Source organism: Zingiber officinale, chromosome 6B, assembly GCF_018446385.1.
Source record: "Zingiber officinale cultivar Zhangliang chromosome 6B, Zo_v1.1, whole genome shotgun sequence".
Classification (NCBI taxonomy): domain Eukaryota; kingdom Viridiplantae; phylum Streptophyta; class Magnoliopsida; order Zingiberales; family Zingiberaceae; genus Zingiber; species Zingiber officinale.
In genome coordinates, this window is record NC_055996.1 from 106,712,428 (window position 1) to 106,727,723 (window position 15,296).

At 40.3% G+C, this 15,296-nt stretch overlaps 1 non-coding gene and 1 pseudogene across 1 annotated transcript; both read left to right on the forward strand.

Annotated features, from left to right (window-relative positions):
* Positions 1-349: 349 nt before the first annotated feature.
* TRNAM-CAU lies at positions 350-421 on the forward strand. The gene has a single exon. It is a non-coding gene; the product is annotated as a tRNA-Met (tRNA).
* A 1,958-nt stretch (positions 422-2,379) lies between these two features.
* Positions 2,380-3,071, forward strand: LOC121991336 (annotated as a pseudogene).
* The last annotated feature ends 12,225 nt before the right edge of the window (positions 3,072-15,296 follow it).

Here is a 15,296-nt window from a genome sequence, read left to right on the forward strand (position 1 = left end):
ATCCTCAAGATATTTTGGACTATTGATAAGTGAACTGAAGGCCAGGGATTTAAAATAACAATAACATTATTGGCAAACTTTATTTTTTTTCGCTCTAAACAAAAATTTTATCATTGTTTGAGCCTTATAACAGCAAATTGAAATTGTTCCTGGGAGAAAGTGAATGTTGTGGTGAAAAAATGAAAGTAAAAAAAATGAACGTAACATTAAATTCTAAGAACGAAATGAAAGGTTTCAATCTATTATAATCCTACTATAGATACTGCAGGGGGATTGAAATTTTACTTTATAAGAAAAGCCAATGCTTTAGTACAAAATATCATAAAATTAACTAATCAGTTATTCAACAATCAGAGTGGCGCAGCGGAAGCGTGGTGGGCCCATAACCCACAGGTCCCAGGATCGAAACCTGGCTCTGATATTTGTTTTTTTTCTTAGTTTTGTCGCCTTTTCAGGCATTGGGCCGTGGGTCGCTGATACATTTGCGTTCTAATTTTGTCGCCTGTTAATTAAAAAAGATGTCTTTGTGGCCTGGGGCCTTGGGCCTGCACAAGGATACATTGGGTTATGCAATTAACATTAATGATTTATCCTTACCCTTTTTTTTTTTAATAACGTTGCCTGTTTTGTGTGCATTTTCATAGTGTCCATTTACTACAAGACAATTTGTGAAAAGAGAAAAAATAAGGGGCAGGTCAAAATATTCCACTTGTGCTTTGTATAATTGTATCTTATTGCCTCTAAAATTATCGCTTAGAAATTGAAAAAATAATTAAAAAAGCAAACCTGTTATCCAACAAAAGGTGAAAAAATCAATCCCATAATCTATTACAGCAACACCACCTCAAGGTAAAATTGAGTTGATAATATACTTGATTCGTTATTAAATTGAAACTGCATGCATGTGTTTGCTAAAAATAAATACTCATGCATGATTTATTGACACTTCAAATCTTCATTTTACATTTAGCAATTAATCCAAAACAAAAGATAAGGGAAGAGATTCTAATAGGTTATAATTAAAGACGAGTAAGATTTCATTATTGTGACTTCATTAAACACTAGTGATCAAAATGCAATGTCAATCACATACACGAACTGTTTTCATGCGCTGGTTCAAGTATTCGATAGTATAATTTCATACGGCTAAACTAGACTAACACTATCCAGTTCGACTTGCATAACTGCAGTGTTGATCGCGTCGATCACATTCATCTTTCCCATACTCCACTGCTTCGTCCATTGGAGTCCTCTCATGGCTCCGGAAGCGAAAGAATCAAAGCACGCACAGAACTAGAAAATAAAAGTCAATTTGATACCACTTTCGGACCAAAGGAACACCTATCTGGATCAGAAGTTGACGTTTGATCTAAGCGGTTTGGTTTGCACCGGAAGCTAAACCGGTTTTACATTTGCTATTGACCCAGTGAAGTGAAATTCAGTCGGTTGATGGCAATAGATTTGACGCACCATTTCGAGATTGAGAGTCCATCCATTTCTTTGGTAGCATGAGATGTCAAAGTAACATACCATTTCGAGACGGCTTGGCGAGGATCTAGCGGAAGCGCTCCAATTGGGACTCATCGCATCCGGGACGCCCAGAGCTATCTCTTGCTTCCTGCCTTGCAAAAGTCACTTATGTAATCGATTTATTTGCGAATTATTTGGTGCAAAAATCGGGTTTTTGCATTATTTTCCGTTTGAGATAGTCTACGAAGAACTGCCGAAATGTTTGTTTACAAAGATTTTTCCCTTCTAACATAATCTGAAGTCGTTTTGATAGTAGAACTGAGTGTTATGAATCCAAAGCTCAATTCTTGTGTTTGGGGAAATAAATGTAGGAAACATTTTCTCCATGTTATTTTACCAGATTATCCTAGCAATTGTTTTTCCGGAGTGGTATGGTGATTCCAGAGTTGGATATGAACAAACAAACTTTTGGGAGATTTTTGGATTTTTTTTTCGCCTTACTGTAGACTTTTAAAATCTTTCCATTTTCAATATAGAAGAGTTCAATGATACCACAGACTTTTAAAACGAAAATTACCACTTTTTAGTAGAAGAATGGCAATGAGCTAGGCTCTGGCCCGTTGGGCTCGATGCAATTGGGCTGCAGTTAGTCTGACCCAGAGATGATTGGGTTGTGATCAAGCTGACCAGTTAACTTGGCCTCAAGACCAGGTGTAGCAAGACCCCAGCCTGTTGAGCCTGGGTTTGGGCCTGGCATGTCCCAAGAGCTAATCGGGTTGTGATCACATGCCGACTGGTTCTCTGTTATGAGTCCTTATAATTGGACTTTATTTCAATTCGTTCATCACTTTTCAAACAAGATTTTGTATTGTGCCAAATTGGAAGGTCCTCCCAAATCAATTTCAAAGGATGAACAAATGCTCGATATGGGCAGCCATGGAAGAGTGCCAAAGGATGGGGCTCACCAATTTGCCGGAGTCAGCAACTTCTCCATCCAAAAGATTGAGAAACTGCTCTTTACTGTAACAATTCCACCTGTGGCCAACCAGGTTTACATAGAAAACCTACAAATTTATGCTTTAGACTCACCATACTATATTAGATTCAATTAAGTTTTTACTAAATAATGCATAAGGTAGAGGTGAACCCTCTTTGCCAACAGAAGAAGCTTAGGGAGTTTTGCATAGCTAAAGACATTCAACTCTGTGCTTACTCACCTTGGGAGCTAGAGGAACAGTCTGGGGTCAAGATTGGGTTATGGAGTGTGAGATTCTACAACAAATAGCCAAAGTTAAAGGAAGGACTGAGCATTGCAATAACTGATCAAATATTTAAAGATTGAAACCATATATCTTAAAATTTGCGGTATGACTCAATGTTCATATGATAGATATATTTGAGGTGGGTTTCCGAGCAAGGAGACTGTGTGATAGTGAAAAGCTTCAATGAGAAAAGGATGATGGAGAATTTGGACATACTTAATGAAGAAGAGAGGAAGAGAATCAGTAGGATTCCTCAGCACAGAGGAAATCAATCTCTATTCTTAGTCTCAGACAATGGACTCTAAATCTCTTGAAGAGTTTTGGGATGATGAAATATGATGAAGGTTTAGCTAAATGATTTGAATTTGTTTTTGATAAATGTAAGTTTACTTTATGATATTGAAACCACAACAGATAGCCTCACTTCACGGAGTAGAGGTGAAGGAGGTTTAAAATAATATAACATGGATCATAAATTTAGACGAATCTTATAGTAATAATATTGTTCCTCTATTTTAGTAATCAAAGAATAGGTGCTACGGTTGTGTTTTAGTAGATACTGCAATTTCTGTTTTACTATCTATAATGGTTTTGCTGTTCTTTCACCCTGCTGATGTTGTCTTGGTGCCAATTCTCCTCCTCGGCCTGATGGTCTGATCATGGATCAGATACACCAGCAGCGTGCTCAGGTAGTTTCTGTTCGGAAAAAATAATATGTTATCAGATATTTTTAGAGCCATAGCTGAATTTAAAGTTATACAGAATTTAAATTTAATTTATAATAGAGATGATCTGAGTGGATAATTTCAGACTATCAGTAGGGGTTGATTTCTGCTACGTGCCGAAGAGCGGCATATCAGACTCAGTCGTCGAGCGGACAGATCTACTGAGCAGCAGGTCTATGTTGCCGAGCCAAGCAGTCGAGAGCACAAAGTCCGATCGGACGCGGACAGATCTACTGAGCAACAGGTCTGTGTTGCCGAGCTGAGCAGTCAAGAGCACAAAGTCCGATCGGACAGAGTAGCCATCCAACCAAAGAGACCGACCGAGCAGTATGGTCGGGCGGGCAGTAAGGCTGACCGGGCAATACAGTCAAGCGGGTAGAAAGACTGATCGGGCAGTACGGTTGGGCAGTAAGGCCGATCGGGCGGTACGACCTGGCGAGAGGCCTGGCGGTTGGTTATTCCACTTGGAAAAATTTTGCCCCGACCGGTCCGACATTCGGCACGCGCAGGTCGTGCCCGTATACGAGTCAACATGGTTCAGTGCAATCCGGGCCCTGGATTTGCACCCTCTCTGCACACCCAGGCGTGAGAGAGAGCCTCTCCCCATGTATTTGTTCACATCCTCAATGCATATGAATCAATATAAACTAATCAACATGCCTTGAAACTCCCATTGTGAAACTAAAATCTCATTCACAATAGAGCTTCTATCCTCTTCCACTGCTTCTCCATTCACACATATTCAACAATCCTCCACATGAATGGAGATGGGGTATGTGATAACATTCAGCAATTGAGTCAAGTATAGGATAGGTAGGTTTTACCCTTTGAACCTTCCCTTGTGAAGATTTGGTTGCTTATTGGCTGATAGTAGACACGATGTCCTTGAACTATACTGTCGTTTATGTAAGTAGTGATAAATCTCACCCATGACTCTCCCTGATACAACTCAGTTCTCATGAGTGTGTTTATTCTTGGCCATGAACATGCCTAGCTCTGTGAGAAACTCTAAGAATTGTGCTTCCAATTCTCTTCAAAGCGGTCCCACTATTTTCTCACATTGGTGATCCTTCAAGAGTTCCCATCTACTCTTCTTGATCATTAAAAGTCCATCGGCTTACCCTGGACTAGTCACTATTTCATTGGGTTATCCTCCACAGTATATCTAGTCAATGCAGATTAGTTGTCCATTTGACCTAGTTCTTGGGATCTCTTGTCAGCAAAGGTTGGGTGTCCTCTGCACTAATCGCTGACAACGACATCAAGCCCATTCCTCGTAATGAGCTTGCAACTAACTTTCGATTTAACCCTTTGGTTAGCGGATCTGCTAGGTTATCCTTTGACTTCATATAGTAAATAGTGATAATTCCTGTTGAGAGTAGTTGTCTAATGGTATTATGTCTACGATGTATATGTCTAGACTTACAATTATACAGATGGCTCTGTGCCCGACCAATTACTGATTGACTATCGCAATGTATGTAAATTGACGACACAGGTTTCGACCGTCGTGGAATATCTTCTAAGAATTGTCGTAGCCATTCAGTTTCTTCACCACATTTGTCAAGAGCTACAAACTCAGATTCCATCGTGAATCTAGTTATTACGGGTTGCTTAGAAGATTTCCAAGAAATGACTGCATCGCTAATAGTGAATACATATTCACTCGTAGACTTAGAGTCTTTTATGTCATATATCCAACTCGCATCGCTGTATCCTTCGATCACAGTAGGATATCTCGTATAGTGCAAATCATATTTATGAGTATACCTTAAGTACTTCAGTACTCTTGTTATCCCTTTCCAGTGCTCAACACCGAGATTACTTGTGTATATACTCAGTTTACTTACTGCGTAAGCTAAGTCTATTCGTGTACAACTCATTAAACACATCGGACTTCCAATCACTCGAGAGTACTCTAGCTGAGAGATACTTTCACCTTGATTTTTCGATAGATGTTGACTTGTATCTATCGGTGTTCATGTCAATGCAGTATTACCATTGGTTAATTTCTCAAGAATTTTGTCCACGTAATATGATTGATTAAGAACAAGTTCTTCTCTTGTTCAAAGAATTTTGATTCCTAGAATCACATCAGTTAAGACCATATCTTTCATGTCAAATCTTGAGTTCAGCCTATCTTTAGTGAATTTGATTATTTTATCATTACTCCCAATGATAAGTATGTCATCTATATATAAGCATAAGATGATGTAGTCATTCTCTGTGACTTTCATGTAGATATATTTATCATATTCATTAATTTTAAATCCACATTCCTTCATGACATTATCAAAATTTTCATGCCACTGCTTTGGTGCTTGTTTCAAGCCATATAATGACTTCACCAATCTACAAACCTTGTTTTCCTGTCCTGGCACAGAAAACCACTCAAGTTGCTCCATGTAGATTTCCTCTTCTAAATCCCCATTTAGAAAAATTATTTTTACATCTATCTGATATATTTCAAGATTCCATAGATCGACAATAGTCAACAATACTCTAATGGAAGTTATTCTCGACACTGTAGAATATGTATCAAAGTAATCGAGGTCTTCTAGTTATCGGTATCCTTTGATTACTAATCTGGTCTTGTACTTATCGATTATGTCATCTGACTTCATTTTCTTCTTGAAAATTCACTTGCACCCTAGTGGTTTATTTCCTGGAGGAAGATCCACAAAGTTCCCAAGTGTGATTTTGCAAGATAGACTCTATCTCAGATGCAATTGTCTCTCTCCAGTGAGGTCCATCAGATGAGTTTACTGCTTCTGAGTAAGTTCGGGGCTCACTTTCCAATATAAAAGTGATAAAATCTGATCCATAGGATTTTTCTACCCGAGCTCTTTTGCTCCATATAAGCTCAGCCTCGACTGGTTCATCATCATCTTCTTCGGCTTGTGTTTCATATGTCCGCTTTAAGGAGCTGGCATCCTCTCGGGTCTTATACAGAAACACATACTTGAAGAACGAGATATTTCTTGATTCTATTATGGAGTTTTTGTATATCTCCAATATTTGTAATTCATACACAACAAGCCGATAAGCACTGCTATTCTATGCATATCCAATAAATACACAATCAACAGTTTTTGATTCTATCTTAATCCTTTCAGATCATGCACCAACACTTTGGCAAGACACCTCCACATTCGTAAATATTTGTAGGACGGTTATCGTTCATTCTATAACTCATAAGGGCTCTTATCTATTTTCTTTCAGGGCACCTTATTTAAAAGGTAATTAGCTGTTAACACAACTTCCCCCCACATGGACTCTAGCAATCCAGAGTTCAATAGAAGAGCATTCATCATCTCCTTTACAATTTGATTCTTTCACTCAACAACTCCATTTTGCTGAGGAATATAAGGAGTTGTTGTTTCGTGTCTGATCCCATGTTCAGCACACAACTCAGCAAACAGTGATACATATTCATCACTTCGATCACTTCGAACCACCTTAATCTTTCTATTAAGCTGGTTTGCAACCTCAGTCTTATAGAGAGCAAATTTCTTTATAGTTTCATCCTTACTTTTGAGAAGATACACATAATAGTACTTTGTGTTATCATCTACAAAAGTAATGAAGTCTTATAGAGAGCAAATTTCTTTATAGCTTCAACCTCAGTCGCACACATCAGGTGGTTTGTTACTTCTCTCAATATGTTGAAAGGATGAACTTGTCATTTTTGCTTCAACACAAATCTCACACTTGTGTTTTGGGTCAAGGTAGAATGCAAGTATGATTTGCATGTTTATTAATCTACATAACACATCGTAGTTAACATGTCCTTATCTACCATACCACAAACACGAAGACACAAGAATATAATTGGAAGAGCTTTCATTTTTATTTATGTTGGGCCTAATGGTCATTACATTAAGCTTGAATATCCCATCAAATGCATAGCCCATTCCTACAAACATTCTATTTTGGACAATACAACTCTGTTCGACTCAAAAATAATGTGAAAGCCATGCTTGCTTAACATGATTCGGATACTAGATTCTTCCGAATCTCCGAAACATACAACACATTGTTCAGAGTAAGGTCCTTGCCCGAGGTCATCTTCAGCACCACCTTTCCTTGGCCAATGATGTTTGAGGTTGCTGAGTTCCCCATGAACAGCTTGTCTCCAGTGACTTCTTCAAAGTTGTGGAGCAGCTCCTTATTGCAGCAGACATGTCTAGTGGCTCTAGTATCGATCCACCATTACTGCGGGTTTGAACCGATCAGGTTCAACTTAGAGATCACAGCGCAAAGGTTGTTCATTTCTGGTCCCTTGTTCAGATTGACCTTCTGCTTCTTCTTCGGCTTCCTGTACTCTGAAGATTTGTGACCCACTCAGTTATAGTTGAAGCATTTTCTAGAGAACTTCTTTTTGTTGATGCCTCCTCTAAGTCCCATCTTGGAAGACTTAGGGTTCTTCCGTTTCGAGCTTTGACTGTACTTGATCACGTTGACTTTCACAGTAGCCTGAGAGAATAATTTTCTCTCTGAACTCTTGTTGTCTTCTTCGATGCGAAGTCGAACAATGAGTTCCTCTACATTCATCTCCTTTCGCTTGTGCTTCAGGTAGTTCTTGAAGTCCTTCCAACTGGAAGGCAGCTTCTCAATGATAGTAGCCACCTGGAAGGTTTCACTCAGAACCATCCCTTCTGAGTGGATCTCGTGCAAGATCACCTGAAGCTCCTGGACTTGGCTGATCACCATTTTGGAGTTAACCATCTTGTAGCCCAGGAATTGGCCCACGATGAACTTCTTGGCCCCTGCATCCTCCATCTTGTACTTCTTGTCCAGGGATTCCCACAGTTCCTTAGTCATTCTCTTCATGCTATACATAGTGTACAGCGAGTCGGCAAGGCAGTTGAGGATATAGTTTCGGCAAAGAAACTCAGAATGAGTCCATGCCTCCACTGCACTAATGGTCTGCGTATCAACATCCTCAGCACGCTTGGGAGGGCTCTCGGTCAACAACCGAGCTAGATTGAGTGTAGTCAGGTAGAAGAGCATCTTTTGCTGCCACCTCTTGAAATTCAGTCCACTTAACTTCTCTGGCTTTTCCCCGTGGTTTATTGGCACAGTTCCAATAGGGGCGGAGGGGGCCTGTACGTGTTGAATCTGTTGCACCTCAATATTCCGTTCTATGGCCATCTCAACAAAATCGAATCTGTTTCAAGATTGTTCAGAAAAAATAATATGTTGCTGGAGATTTTTGGGGACTTAGCTGAATTTAAAATTACACAAAATTTAAATTTAACTTATAATAGAGATGACTTGGGTGGATAATCTTAGGCTGCTAGCAGGGGGTGGTTTTTGCTACGTGCTGAAGAGCGACAGATCAGACTATGTCGTCGAGCAAGCAGATCTACTGAGCAGCAGGTCTGTGTTGCCGAGCCGAGTAGTCGAGAGCATAGAGTCCGATCGGACAAAGCAACCATCCAACCAGAGAGACCGACCGATCAGTATGATCGGGCGGGTAGTAAGGTTGATCGGGCAATATGATCGAGCGAGCAGAAAGGCTAACCGGGTAGTACGGTCATGCAGTAAGGCCGACCGGGCAGTACGGGCAGGTGGGTAGACAGGCCTGGCGAGAGGCAGGTCGGGCGAGTAGACAAGCCTGACGAGAGGCAGGTCGAGCGAAGCAACAAGCCGGGTGTTCGGGCGAAGTGACAGGCTGGGCGTTCCGGCGAAGCGACAGGTCGAACGGTCAGAGAAGTCAGTCGGGCGGACAAAGAGACCGACCAAACGAGTGGAGAGGTCGGTCGAGCGAAGGGGCCGATCGGACGGACAAAGAGACCGGGCGAGCTGACTGAGGCCTGCGAGAGTCGCAGTTTCCTTGAAACAAATTTGCCCCACCTCCTGCTATGCTTTGAGACTTACTAAGGTCGTCTGTTTCGCAGGATACAATGACTGACTGTGAATCCCACCAAACACTGGTGGTCACGGTGAATTGAGAGGCACCCGATTGCTATCACAGGCACTCTGCCGAGCAAGAGTTGCACGACAGAGGAGGAGGGAACACAGGTTGAGAGCTTTTGTTGCTTTCTCTGTGTCTTTTGCCTGTGATCACAACCTCCTTATATAGGAGCTCAGATCAACGACAACGTTAATGGTCGATTAAATACCATTACTCATCAAGCAGTGAAACGCCGACCGTTTCACTCATTATCACTCGACCGTTTCGATTCTGTATTAATATCAAATTTAATGCATTCGTTACATAGTAGCAAAAGGTTTACGTGGTAAAATGTTGGTTGTTCCACTTGGAAAAATTTTGCCCCGACCGGTCTGGCATTCGGCGTGCGCGGGTCGTGCCCACACACGAGTCAACATGGTTCAGTGCAATCCGGGTCTTGGATTTGCACCCCCCTGTGCACCCACGCGTAAGAGCTCTCCATGCATTTGTTCACATTCTCAGTGCATGTGAATCAATATAAACTAACCAACATGCCTTGAAGCTCCCAATGTGGGATTGAAATCTCATTCACAATAGAGCTTCTATCCTCTTCCACCTCTTCTCCATTCACACATATTCAATAGTTTCCAGTGCGACACTCGTCTGCACAGGAATTGCATCTTCCCCGCTGATATGAAAGCCTCCGCCATCCCCTGGTTTGGGTGCTACAGTATAGCCACATAACGCTGATGGGGATGAGGGCATTGGGGATGTTTGAGAGTTCGTGCGCTGCGTTTGCCGCCTTCTGCTTCTCCTCCACTAGCACAATGGCGACCTTCGCCAACAACCCAATGGCTAGGTCGATGTTGTGGTGCTGGAAGAAGGTGAGCCTGGAATTGTGCCCCGTAAAGCTCGCCCAAGGGGACGAAGGCATGATCGTAGTGGGTGAGGATGAGGAGCACTGTGAGCAGGAAGAAGACAACCATATTCGCTGGTGGGATGTGTAAGGGTGGCATAATAGTCCATTGTGCATAGGTAGTTATGGGAGGGTGACGTGGAGATGAGCATGCCGAAATGTAGAGTTGACCTGAGATAAACAGTAAAGTAGGGAAGGAAGAGTTGCTTTAGATGATTGAGTTGGCTGGAAGACTGAGTTGCCTTGTATGTTTGACTCCTGACTTTAAGTGTAAACTCCCAACTGTTGAGTCTGAGTACAAACTCTCGGCTGCCGAGTCTGAGTGTAGACTTCCTACTACCAAGTTTGGGTGTCAAGTGCCTACTGCTGACTCCGAGTGTCAATTTCTGACTCTCGACTCCAGAGTCTAAGCGTAGCCTCTCGACTTCGAGTGGAGGCTCCTGAGTGTCAAGTGTAGAAAGAGTTGTAGAATCCTAAGTGATGCAGTTTCCTTAAAATAGATTCGTACTACTTTCAACTGTGCTTCGAGGTTGTTATGGGTTGTTTGTTTCCCATGATACAACTAGAAATTGTGAATCTTCACCATCATTAGTGGTCGTAGCGAACTGAGATGATACTTGAAGATTATCACGGGTGGATTTACTGAGCGTGTGCACAACAAAGATGAGGAGAGAGAAAGAGGGGAACTTAGGTGAATGAAGATTTCTTTGCTATAGCTTTCGCTTGTATTCTTCTACTCTTATTCATGACCTTTTATAGGAGTGCTCACCCCTAGGTGCAATGAATGATTGAGTTATGTGTAGGTCCAGATAAACCGACTAGAGGGGAGGGGTGAATAGCCCTAAAAAGAAAGTTAGAATTTCTCTTGTTTTTTGAACTAACAAAGATAGACAATTAATTAAAATAAATAAACAACATAATAGAAAAGAGGCACAATAGTTACTTGTTACAACATAGGTGGTTGTTAATCCAAGTCAATGAAAAGCTCGATAAAAAAAACTCTTTCGTTGAATATGGAGAAGTCTCTTACAAATTTTTACTGCTACAAAAGAAATATAGAATGTGAATACAATTGCTGTAATTAATTCTTAGCTCCAAGGGACTTTTTATAACCTCCTGAAGAATGTTACCGTTGGTTCACGTCGGTTGGAGGCAGCTCTAAAGAGATCCAGGGCGCCTCCAAGAATGTTATCGTTGGTTCACGTCAGTTGTTAATCCTCTTCTCAATAGTAGCCTAACGACTACTGTTCATTGGAGGTGCCTCTATGGAAGCTCTAGGGCGCATCCAGGAGAGGCGTGAGGGCGCCTCCAGATTCCGTCAGGGTGCCTCCATCAAGAGGTGCGAGGACGCCTCTAACCTATTGGATCGTTAAGCGCTAGAGGGGGAGTGAATAACATTCTTCTCCTTTTTCAAAAATCAAGAATACGCAGTAGAATAAAGAAAATATAAACAATGCTAACAAGACCAAGTTTTACTTGGTTCGGAGCTTGTGACGACTCCTACTCCAAGGCCCACGATCGTTGATCGCTTTCGTTGAGCAATCATTATCAATTCGAATATTTGAATTACAAAATTTTTAGTACACGAATTATAAATCGAAAAGTTATCAATAAGAAGACAGAATGAACCGAGTTCCTTAATTGTCGGATGTCGGAGAAGCTTTTTAGGATTGTCGGAGCCTTCTTGAAGCAGTGTGAAAGAATGAAAGTTGTAACAGGTGTTGTTTTGAAGCTGCTGATCGAAGGTCTTTATATAAGACTATTTCAGGTGCTTGGAACCCCTCTGGGCGCCTGAACCATTGCTAATGTGGCGATCTTTCATCGAAACTTGATTCGTCAAGTTTATCCCCACCTCTGGGAGCTCGGACCGTTGACATGGGTTTGACTAGTCATCGTGCTCCAACTTAGCTTCTGGATGATTTTTTTGGTTCGGGCGCCTAGACTGCCCGGGTGCTTGGCAAGCCGATTGGACGAAGCTGTTCCGAGTGCTGGGACTAGCTCTAGGCGCCCCAAATCCGGGCGCCTGGATCCCTTCCGGGTGCATGGATACCCTTTTTTTAGCAGCTTCTTCCCTATAAAAAGGGTTAGTCTAGACAACAAAAATATATTTATTCTGCAAAACAAAGTTAGCACAATATAATAAGATAGGAGTAGTAATTAGATTTTGTCTACCTGAGACCAGGATCTAGTTAAGGCCTCAACTTATGTTTTCCAAATGGACTTAAGTTGGATCGACGCCTACAGTTCCCTCAACCGAGAACGCGTCCTTATTGGATCTCTCTTCTAGTTGTTTACCTCCACTTATCAATTGAAGTCACTTGACTTGTTTTTGACCCACCAGGTCTTCTCGCTTGTTGTCAGGTCCCGCGAACTAAACTAGATTTTGGCATGTTGTCAGGTCCCACAGACGCAACCAGATTTTCCATTAGAATCGGGTCCTGCGGACTTCGCACCAGCTATCGAGTTCTACGGGCCTAGCTGGATTTCAGCCTGGTAATGTCAGGTCCTTCAAACTCGTCAACTCTTACATACTTGGTAAAGTAATTAGATTACAAATATTCTAATTTTAATTCACTTGTCATTCATCAAAATCTGAGTTAGATCATTATGCAAATTGCACCAACAATCTCCCTCTTTTGATGCAATAATAACCTGGGCTAAAATTAGAAAAAAAATAATATTGAAAGATAATATACAAAAAAAAATAAACAAATGATCTAAGTTAGTTTTGAATTTGTTTACTTGATCAAGTTTGTTTGTTCTTTTTTTTTACATTAACCCTTATCCTCCCCCTTTAATATTCATAAAAAAAAATACTAGAGTAAAAGAAAGTTAGGCATAAAATATGATCAAGTAAAATTAGTCATTAATATAGAAATATAACTTAAAGTAAGCACTTTATAAGGGAGAGGTTTGAAAAAAAATTTACAAATATTTTTAAAGGCATTTTCAAATTCAAAATTATATTCCAAGTAAAGCTTGTAAAAATACTTTTACGTAAACTTCTTTAAATTTCTAAGTAATTTTTTTTTCAAAAATTTTTGAGTAAATTTTTCAAAAAATTTTAAGTAAACTTTTGAAAATTTTTTTACTAAGTAAATATTTACAAAGTTATTTTAAAGAAAAATTTTCAAAAGAATTTTAAAGAAATAATTTTCTAAGAAAAACTTTCAAAGTAATTTAAAAAAATATTCTAAAAGAAATTTTTAAAGTAAGAAATATTTTCTAAGAACGATTTTCAATAACTGTGTCCAAATTTTTTTTTAATAACTGTTTTAAAAAATTTTCAAGTAAAAAATATTTTCTAAGTTAGGATTTTCAAAGTAAAAAAATTCCTCGAGGAAGATACTTTCAAAAAAAATTTAGTTAAACTTTTCAAAAAAAAAATTATTAAAATGTTTAGTAACAAATTTTCACAATAATTTTGAGAGTACGGATTTAAAATAATTTTTCAAGTTTTAAAAATCATCTATTTTTTAAAAGCTTTTAAAATTATGTATTTTTCAAAACAAATTTTAAAATATTTTTAAATTGTCTAAATTTTGAAGAAGATTTTTCAAATCAATGTTTTAAAGAAATTCAAAAAATTAATTTTGAAAATATTTTAAAATAAAGTGAAAATATTTTTTCAAAATAGTTGCAGCTTTTCTCCCCTTAAGTTAACACTTTCTCTTAGGTTAACACTTTATTATTATTTTTTGTTAGTTATAAGAAGTTCTATCTAAAAGAATTTTTACAAGATTTTAAAAATAAGTTTTTTAAAAGGATTTTAAAAATAATTTTAAAATGAATTTTTAAAATATGTGATACGTTAATTAATTTTACTTTTACTTTAATTTTATTTTTAATTTAATCCTTATTTATCTCACCCAGTCTAAGTTTTCAGATAAGGGATCTTATGGTTTTGTGAGATGAGTTAAGTTGAATTTTAAGGTTTGGTTTAACTTGTGTTAGATTCAAATTTAGCTTTGGGCTCAACAAACAGATATTCTTTGGATAAACTTCTAAGTTGTGGTGAATCGCTTGGATATCATTAAAGTAACCTCGCTGATGCGGTGATGATGAGGGGCCCCACCCCGCAGAGGATAACGGCCACGGTGGAGGTCAAAGTCAGGGCGGTCAATATGCAAATAGTATCGGTCAGTCGGGAGAGCACACCCTGATGGGGGGGAGAAGGTCCTGGTCTGATCCAACCTTTGACACGGAGAGGTGTCAAATGATTGACGCTCAAATGACTAGCTCGGCATTGGCAGATTAGAACTTCGGCTGAGCGGCTACCTCGCTCGGCCAAGTAGTAGAGTTCGACATCGACAGAGCGGAACTTTGGCTGAGTGACTACCCCGCTCGGCCAAGCAGTAGGGCTCGACATCGGTAGAGCGGAACTTCGACTGAGCGATTACACCGCTCGGCCAGGTAGCAGAGCTCAGCCTTGGCAGAGCGGAACTTCGGCTGAGAGGACAAGACACACGAACAATAGAGTTACGGTCGAGCGGACGTGATACGGGGGCAGCGAGGCTCCGCCTGAGTGGCCAACCCACTCGGCCTAGCAGCATACTCTCTTTGGTATCCATCAACAACCTTTTGGGAGTTAGTGACGCTGGCACTGGCATGTGGGAGTTAGTGTCGCTGGCACTGGCATGTGGGAGTTAGTGTCGCTGGCACTGGCATGGACAACCGAAGATCGTACGGTGAAAGCTTCCACTATCACTTCAGAGATATGCTCGGCTCGTTAAGGTACTGTGCCAGGGACAATTTACTGATAAGTTTTTTCAGGAAAAACTTTGGGAAGCATGCTCGCCTTGGGGAGTATGCACGCCCGCTACAGGAGCTCTATATAAAGGGGGGCTCCAAGCATTGATGGAGATATGCAATACGCGATGGACATTGTTCTCGCTACCGTTCAATCCTATTGCTCCACCTTCTACTTCATCGTCGGTGACTGACTTGAGCGTCGGAGGGCCAACACCGAGAACCCCTTCTCTGGCTTGGCACTGGCGTAATCTGTGTTGCAGGTCGAAGCAGAA